We start from the raw sequence: 9,957 nt of genomic DNA, 5'->3' as shown, positions 1-9,957 counted from the left end.
GAGTACAGGCAGCCTCAAATTCAGGGTGCAGATACATTGGAACCATGTCACTGTATATGCATTGAACATAACCTGTTAATATGCACACATGTTGTATGTGCATTAACATGTGAAAAAAGCTTGTGCATATAATTAAGAATGGCAACTTGCAATAATTGTGAACTTTCAGATTGTGAAAACTAGTCTCAGACTGGCCTGACATGGATCAATTTCATACTGAAGGAATTTTGTTCTTGATTTTGTAGGGCAGACTGCACCATCTGATAGGTAGGCATCATGGAGTTCTGGATCAACTGTATAATCAGTTATATGATTGTATAATTATAATACATTCATCTTGTAGTCCTACATACCTCCTATCCAGAAGCTACACTTGCTACTCTGTCAGCACAAATCATGAAGCCAGATGAGTAATGTTCTATCTATTTTGTTGCAAAAGAAATATTTAATTGTGGTGCAGTTGTAATGGCAGCGGCGGCGGCAGCAGCAAAAGAACATAGCCATAAGCTTATAATAAGGAAGTCATTGTCTTTTGAGCTGTGTGTTACTTTTTTAAGAAGCAAAAAATGCTAGAAAAACATTGCTGAGGCCCTGTTTTGTAGTGTACTCAACATGATTGCAAATGTATAGTAAAATGGCTGGGCTGGACTAACCATTTGATTTGTAAATATACAGTGTTGAGAAGGCCTGGATGTTGGAATCTTGTGAAAGTACTTACTGAAGTACTTGCTGCTGCAGTGCCAGTAACTTGGCATGCACGAGGGCAACATGAATCTTACAGAATTAAATCAGGCCTTATATTGCTGTATGCCAAAATAAATTCAATGACTTTGAGAACATTTTGTTCTGGATTCTCCATACTGTGAACAGAAAGCATGCCTGCAGACTTTTTTTTTTTAATATCAGGACGAATATTAATGGTAATCAATGGTGATTTTTCTTAGAATAATTCATTCTGTCAATAGGAAGGGGAAAGCCCATTATGATTATCATATGACCCTCTTTATTAAACAATTTGTTTCCAGATTTAGAAATATTATCACTTCATAGGATAGAATGTACAAGATGAGTCATGTATGTGATTATACTTCCATGGAAGAAAAATAAACAATCCTACCATACCAAAGAAGCCAGTCACTAAAGGGAGGGAGAAAAAAACCTCCCTCTCTTTTAATTTACATTTCTATATATTCACTGTTTTATTATGCAGATATCGTAAAGCAATCTGAATCAGAGACTTCTGCTTCTTTGTTGATTAACCTCAGTGTAGAAAAGAACTTAAACTGAATTAAGCAATTGAGCTGCTGGCTGGGGGTAAGGGACTAAAATATCTTATCTTCCGTCGATTTCTACTAACTCTTTTTATCTAGATTCACTTACTGAAATCCGAGGCCTCTGGTCTTGTTTAATATCAGCCAGTAATAAAGAGCTCTCCAGCTAAATACAGCTATATTCTAATATTAACTGCCGCTCTCGAAGCATTCATTGTGCAAAGGGGAGTCTAAACCCTTCAATGTCAAGGCATTTAGAGGCACTCTAGCATCAATCAAGTTCTGCGTCCAGTAAGTGCCTGCTTGCATTTACATGAAATATTCATACTGCATTCCGTTTTGCTTTTCTCTCTCCTAATCATCACTTTTAGGAAGAAGCTACAATCATCTCAGTTAGGGGAGGGCGTTATGGGATGTGTGGTACCTTTCAATGTCAGGCTTCCTGCAGATAGCTAGTTCTGTAATGAGGCAGCACACTGTATAGACTACCAAAGGTCTTCCTCACACAGCCTTGCCTTATTATCATGTACAATTCATCTTCAAGTATACAACTTAGACCAAATGAAAGTAATTAATTAGCCATAACAACCCTGTCAAATAGCTATTTTGAATGTTGACAGAAAAAAAGTATTTAACATTTCTTTAAGTGAACAAGATTTGTTTCTTCCCCACCCCCACCCCATCCCCAAAATAACAGATGGAAGGTCTTCTTTTCCATTTGTGTTATAATTATATAAGCCTTTTAATTCTCCATCTTTTTTGGTCTGTAGCTGATGGTTTATCCTTTCAAAATCAAATTATTCTTTCCCACATACATCTCATGAGGTTGTGGGTTTGTGCAATGCTTTGAAAACAGAAAGCAAAATGTTTTATCTTACTATATCAAGCCATCACCAAATAACATCAGCAACTGTATAAAGAAAGCACCCAGCATTCTGCTAGATTGCTGAGGATACACTCTCTTTAATATATGAATAAGTTGACTTTATTTGTCATTTAAAAATCCCACAATTCAAATAGCAAGAGAGGGCTATTTAGGACTCTGGAAAACTATCAACACATTACAATATTGTCTGAACGAAGAGTTAAAAAGCCATCTCCTTAACATAGTTAGGAAAAAAAATGCAATATCTCATGGTGTGAGACACAAAAAAACTTTCCCATCATCAAATAAAAAATAAAATAAAATTATTTTCATAAAGACAATCATTTGTACATGAAAGGTTCTCTTGAGAAACACTGAACAATATGCCATTTGCACATGTTCACACACACATGCACGTGCATACACACATAAACATACAAATATCCCTTCATATTTGTGTTCACTCAGCCAGTGTGGGCTTAGGAACGTAAATTTGCCACATACTTTATTGCCACTATCTATTTAGAAAATAAAAATAAATAAATTGAAATGAAAAGTAAAACTCTACAGAAATATGACACCTTAGCTTTTTATCTCAATAAAAAGATAAGCCCCTACAGAATCTTATCTTAATTAGAATTGTGATTTCTTTAACTATCATCTGAATTATAGAAGTGTGGATAAATGACAATGTCATTTTTATTCTTTCCCCCCTTTTACCATCATCTGCCTTTTCCCTACCCCCCACTCTCAGCAAAGCTTGCAGTGCAAAAATAGCAGAATTTATTTTCACGGGAGTCACAATCACTTTTAGTATCTTCACTGTTTCATATTTCTCAAAGGATCACGAGTTCTGTAAAATACCTCCATACTAAAGAGAAATTGTCTCTGATTGCTGGAAACTGAGCAGAAATGATAAAGCACTGAAATCTAGACAAATTTCTTAGTCTTTGCTTTAAAAAAGAAAAAGAAAACAGTTTTGTAAAACTATTTAAAATGGGAAGCATCATAATGATAAATTCTTTTTAAAATACACCTTATAAAATGCCTAGTGCTACTGTCTTAGCAGAACCACACCAGAAATTTTGAATTTTTTTACTGTAATCTAAACTAATTTGTGCCAACATACTGTTATCTTAAATAAGTAATCAGTCTTAGAAATTAGACTTTTTATGAACACAGAAACAAACTGAACATGGAAAATATCAACAAAACATTCCTTTCCCCACATCCATTAAAAAAGAAAATTAAGCTTTTTAGTATTTTATTAAGATTTTATATAGATATGCTCAGGAATTGGTTTTGATTTTTTTTTTTTAAGGATTATATAGTGATATTTCACTGGTGATATTTCAAACTGAATTGGTGGAAGTAATGCACAAAACTATTTTCAGAAAGAATTTAAGGAAGCAAGGAGAAATCATTTTTTGTGTGAATTAGGTTGGCAGCACCTTGCCTGAGGAGGTTTCACTGTTTGGAAAGAAATAATTCATGGAAAGGGAAAGGAAGGTATTTCCCCACATTTGAAACCAACCTTTTCTGTATGATGATTCTGTTAGGTGGGTGGATTCTTCTGAGCAGCACTAAGTACCTCAAACTCACATCACATCCTTTCTTGTGGGACCAGTTTTGAAATTTGGTAAGTTACTTTCGTTCTCCATGGTTCTGTCTGCACTGAAGTATAGAATCATAGGCCTGTAGTAGTAGAACAGGCCTCATTATCCAACCTCCAACATTTACATGTTTACCTCAGTGTCTTTTAAATCTTACAATGTGGTACATATTAAAGATTTTTGAAAAATCAACACTAATTTATTTTAAAAAGAGAAGCCTTTGTATAATTTTGGATAAGGCTGTAGAAGATTCTAAGCTGTTGATCACTCTTGCCATACTTTTTGTTAACCCGAAAATAACATATTTTCACTACAGCTTTCCACAAGCATTAAAAGAAACCTTCTGCATTAGAAGAGCCAGTACTATGTCCCATCCGGAAAAAGAGAACATGAATGCTCACCTCCATAAAAGCTATACCAAAGTGAGAGATGGTTAGGCACAGTGGCTGAATTCAGACATCACTGGATATTCCTTGGCAAGACACTGACTCTCAGCCTCTGCTCCCATCTGCAATATGGGGCTCATAATGCTGACATACCTTTCAGGGTTGTTGTAAGGATTATGTGAAACACTTTGGACATTCTAAAGTACTATATGGCCGGATTCACACATAGAAGGGAACCTGTGGTCCCCCCACCCTGAGATGTGTGGAGGGAACCTGAAGTTGTCACTGCAGATGATCACATACAGTATCTAGATTTGTTGCAAGTAGCTGAGTTCAATTTCAATTCCTTTATTATGATCATAGACCAGCACAAAGTAGCTGAGTTGAGCCAGAGATACATCCCCTGTGCATGCCTCCCAATGAGGCCCTGGATTCCAGCCTGCCTTGCTCTCCCTTCAACTAGCAAGTCTTCCCTGCATCAGCCGCCTCGCACCTGATTGCAAAGGAGGCTGGCTTGCCTGTAACGAGCCAGAGGTTTATGAAGAGCATGGGTTCAGACACAGTGTTCACTTCAGGGCAAGTAGCATTTGATTTGGCAAGCCAGCTTCAAAACTTGGTTATGCACCTAGGTTTGACACGAGTTTGAAACAAAATGCAAGTGGCCAAAATGTTTCATTGAAACAGCGGTCAAACCGGTTGTTTGGACAAAACAAAACTCAAAAAGTTTCTAGTGTTTTGGCCTTAGGGAATAATGGGTATTCTCATTGTTTCTCATGGGTAGTTCTTAGGTACACCAAACTGGGTTAGTTGGTAGGGCATGATGGGTGTTACCTACCACCCAACTCAAAAAAGAAATCGGCAAACAGGCAATTTTAAATAAATGTTTAACCTTTTCCCCAAGCTCCCATTGGATCCTATGGGGGTTTGGGGGAAAGGTTAATTTGTTTAAAATCATCCACTTGCCCATTTCTTTTGTGGGTTGGATTGTAGATACCATCATGCCCTACCACACAATCCACTTTGGTGTCCCTAGGAGCTATCCAAGAAGAACAATGGGGTGTTTCGAGTTTCCGCATTATTCCCTATGACTGGAACAGGTTGCACTCACAGAATGCACTGCATACTAGTTTTGCATTTCAATTTGCAATGCATTTTCCAACCCTTCCTTTAAAAACACTGAGGAAGCACAGAGTAAAAGGGAATCTGTCCCTCCCAACACAGAACACACCTTTCAAATACAGTCCAAAAATGGCCAAAAAAGAATCACTGACCTGGAATCCACTGCCAGCCACAGTGCCTGAGTTGCAGTGACATCATTGGCATAAATTGCTCTCTTATACACAATTATGACTCCTTACTGCCTACCATTGCAATAGCTCCCACAGCAGCACCCTTAGCAGCAAGCATAGCCATAAGATCAATTAGAGCAATTTCAGCTACATTTTGACTGAGTATACTTTGAAATGCAGAGTGCAGAGCAGACCAGAACAGTGAGTGAAGCACAAATTAGCCTCAAGGCCAGACATGGAACTCCTCACAGCAATCACTAAGATATATTCACACAATCACACACACAAAGAGAGAGAGAGAGAGAGAGAGAGAGAGAGAGAGAGAGAGAGAGAGAGAGCGCTGCCAACCAAGTTCTGCTTTTGTTATTTAATATCCAGCAAAACCAGATAGTTATAGCACCAGTAGCATAGCATATTATACTCAGTGCTGAAAAAACCACAAAATCAAACCTTCCTTGATTCCTTCCTCCTCTCCGGATGTATCCTCTTCAAGAGAGACACACTATAAAAGCTCTCTTTCTCTGCCTCCCACTCCCTTTGAATAAATTTTGAAATTCCCTCCTTTTGTGTCCCCCCCTTCCTCCCTCTCCCCACCCAATGGGTGCACAGTTGCCCATGACAACACTTGATTTATAAACCAAGAAGCAAGGATATTGAGAACCAATCGGAAGCCTGTGCCAGAAAACTAATCAGCAAAGGAAAAACAGGCCTTCAGAATGGCGCTCAAAACATTTCAATTTGAAACAGGGTTGTTTTGAGCTTGAAACAGACCATTTATTTCAAGGGCATTTTGTTTTAAGCTTGAACCACTCAAAACAGCCTGTTTTGAGTTGAAACGTTTCAACGTCAAAACGGTTTGCACATCCCTAATGCTAGCTGTCATGTCCGTATCTGTAAAGGATATAATTTGGCACCACCCTCTCCAAGGTTCTTTGTGATTATGGCAAAATGGCATATAATCATTTGTAGTTTGGCTCAGATTTCCAGCAGAACTTTCAAGAGTTTCAGCCTGTCATCATACCTGTAGGATGTTTTCCTCTCCCAAGTTGTAGGAATATTGTTAGCATTTGATCTCACTACAATGATTTTGAAAAAAAACAAATGCTAGTCAGACATAAGAAAATGGAATCTTTCTTGTTCTGCTTTCTAAAGTGTTGCCCTTTGTGTACTGAATCACTTTAAACTTTTGTGTGTGCATGTGCATGCACACACGTGTATTATTAATATCTGGCATGCAACATCTCCTCTTGCAGAGTCTAGCACACGGAAAGCCTTTCTTTATAGACATCTTCATGTGATTAAACACAAAATGAGTATAGTTTGGGGAAGCAGAAAACATTGTTTATCTCAACGATCGATCTCTCTTTAAATAAGGAATATTCGCTCTGTGTGTGTGTGTATGCACACACACATATTTACAGATGTATATACTATATTTAATCAAAAAGGTAACAGTGCCAGATATAAAACAAAATATATGTATTCACAATGCCATCTGTATATGATGATTCCTTTACCTGTGATGATACTAAAGGAGAAAATTGCAAATTGATCGTATATTCACATAAAATATTTTTGACCTCAACTTTCTCTCACATGATTTAGGATGTACATGATTTCATAAGAGATGTTTTACTTGTAATTTGCAGATAGAAGGAATGTTACACAGAAAACATTCATAGGAACCCAATCCCACCTACTGTACAACAGATTGTGGAGACCTTTGAAGTCTTGTTTAGGAAAACATTCAAACATATACATGTACATAGACCCACACCCATCCACAGGAACATAATCAATATTGCAAAGGACTATGTATGCCAACTTACCAGCAGCTATAATGCTATTTCTAATTAATGTTTCAATGAGTCTCCCCACCCCCACCGTAATATCATCCAAAGGCATCCATGTCTCACTGTTTTTTAAAATGATGAAGAGGCTTCAGTCCAATTATTTGTAAGACATGGGTAGCCATTGTGCATTTTTCTTTGAAGTGCGTCCATATTTCATGTTTCACTCAGGCACTAAATCACCTTACACATATTTTAACCCTATTTCTGATATTTCCTTGGCCTCTTCTTTCGATCAGTCTCTCCTACCACTTTAGAACTTTAGAATTTCCTTCAATTTTTTTCATATCTCGTGCTCATTATCCAGAAGTTATTCTGTTCCCTGTGTTAAATTACTTTATGCTGCAGCTTAAACGAACATGTCTTGCTTTCATCTAGCATTTCAAACAGGGCAAAGACTGCTGTACAATTTCCAAACACAACTGTGCTAACAGAGATGAATTACTAGAGTTTATATAATTTATATTAGGAATTCATAGACCTAGCAAAAGGGATTAGTACATTTTATTTCAGGGTAGAAGATGATCCTGTCATTAATGGTCGATACTTTCATCATCTTTTAAACCTGAGGAATTTCCAGGGTGACAAGGCTGTAAGGACATATCAGGGATCCACAGCTGTGAGTTTTATCTGGCCATGTACTGCTTTACTCTCAGTATGTGGACTACATTCCATCAAAACTGGATTAGTCTGTCAATCATGTCCTCCGATGTATATTGTATTATGATTTTTTGAAAATGTCACCGAGATCAGAGTAATTTCTTGGCTAATTGCATCTTGTCTCTTCTTAATACTGTGCATTTAATAGTTTCATTACCTTACATGACAATCACAGAGCCTAGTCCAGTATTAAGGGCAGTTCTACTTTCAGGAGAGAGAAAAAGAAATTCTCAGGATTCCTCGGCCCCTTTTTAATAAAAAAGGGAAACATATTTAAGGCACTTCTATATTTCAAGCAATGCAATAAAATTTGTTTGTGGTATTCATATTGTTCCCCATGGTCTTAGATATACATAACAGCAGAGATTGTTTTTCTAATCCCAAAAGTACACCTTGTGCTTAGCACAGTATTCTCCCTTCTTTTCCCTGTTATGGAAATAGATTAAAGAAAATATTAACCTTTAAGAAACTGTCACTCATTACTCACACAGTCTCCATTTTATGTGTGCATGTCCCTAGAGAATCCCTCCCAAACACAAAAATATTTGTGCTTCAATATTACCCATTTAGGCATGAGAGAGATTCATTTAGATGAATGTTGTAGTGGATTTGCAAAGGTTTCATTAAATGATACTTTGCCGACTGCATTTGTTCCTCCTTATATATCACATGGAGGGAAAATTGACAAAAGAAATTCCAAAATGACTATGGTCACAAATTTGTACTGAATAAACCATTGCTGTTTTTAACAACTACCCAGGTGACTCTGCATCCTCAATGATCACTGGTGTTTGGGAAATAGTTCACAATAAGATCCTAGCTCTAAAATTCTTAAATGCCCCAATGCACTGCATTATTGGCATTGTTCTACAGATTGTCATTTACCTGAGGGAAAAGAGAACCACAACCAAAAGATGGAAAGGGAAATCAGTTCCTTATTTCCCCCCAGATCCAAAGTGTTGGCAAGAATATGGCAATCTTTTGATATCTGAAGTAATGTTTCTTAATATAAGCTCACAACTCCCCCGCACCCCCCGCAGCAGATATTGTGACATCATGCATGAAGAAGATCCATTGTACAATGCTTCATGCCAGTTTTGGTCCTATTCTTAAAACTTGTATACTTACAAAATATTAGACTTTGCACTAACAAAGCTGGCTGAAAAACTTTCAGAAGAGGATCTAGTTGAATCTTCCCTAAATTTCCCCATCTTACTCTGACTCCACCTGTTTTTATGCCACTGGACAGAATAGGTTTGTGTAATGCCTCTCCTGCCTATAGTCACGGTTCCTGGCACAGTAATTGTGCCTGCTCATTATTCTGCACAGGCTGGCTCACAAAATGAGGACAACAGCACTGGTTTAACATCATTTCTGCAAAGTGATTATTGACTCCATGCTGCTTACTTATGTATGGCAGCAATAGTCCATAGAACCGAGTCTTAGATAGAGACAATAACCCATTAACAAAATATTTTAAATCATAGTATCTTATAATTTAAGTTGCATTAAGTTTGTCAAAAGAAAATGACCAGACATCATCATATAAGGCAATATTGTTATTTCCATAAAAAGTATTATTCCAGATAACGCAGATAATCAATATGTTCAGGTAATGGGAAGTGATTTGTATGAAGTGTCATTGGCATAGACATTGTGAAATACCCATGATCAATATGGACAATTCAAAGATTCTGAAAATTGTGGGCACTGGGAATAATGCATATGGCTAAAACTGAAAGCAGGGGGATCATACGTGTGTGTGTGTGTATCTGTCTCTATCTCTATCTCTCTAGTGAATCTAAACTCTAAAGCCAAAATGACTTCCCCATGCTCTGGATAGAATCTCACGATTCAGAATAAATACATAAAATCAGATAGGCACTGAAGGCAGGAAAATGGCACAGTTATTTTCTGGAATTGATGGTCTGAAGCAATTGCTTCACCCACAGGGATGTAGTTATGATTGAATAAATGGATTCAAAGAACCCATTCCTGAGGTTCCTGAGAGGAACCTTCTCCT

General features: G+C 37.3%; 1 long non-coding RNA gene across 1 annotated transcript in view; it reads left to right on the top strand.

The window, feature by feature from the left end:
• Window positions 1-239: 239 nt before the first annotated feature.
• LOC128341071 (uncharacterized) overlaps window positions 240-9,957 on the top strand; it is a 38,329-nt gene continuing 28,611 nt past the window's right edge. Inside the window, exon 1 of the long non-coding RNA XR_008314189.1 lies at window positions 240-267. This is a non-coding gene — a long non-coding RNA (uncharacterized LOC128341071). The remainder of the gene's footprint in view (window positions 268-9,957) is intronic.

Source organism: Hemicordylus capensis, chromosome 1, assembly GCF_027244095.1.
Source record: "Hemicordylus capensis ecotype Gifberg chromosome 1, rHemCap1.1.pri, whole genome shotgun sequence".
In the NCBI taxonomy this organism is placed as follows: Eukaryota; Metazoa; Chordata; class Lepidosauria; order Squamata; family Cordylidae; genus Hemicordylus; species Hemicordylus capensis.
The sequence above is the reverse complement of the archived record's forward strand: the minus strand, read 5'-3'. Positions and strand labels throughout refer to the sequence as shown.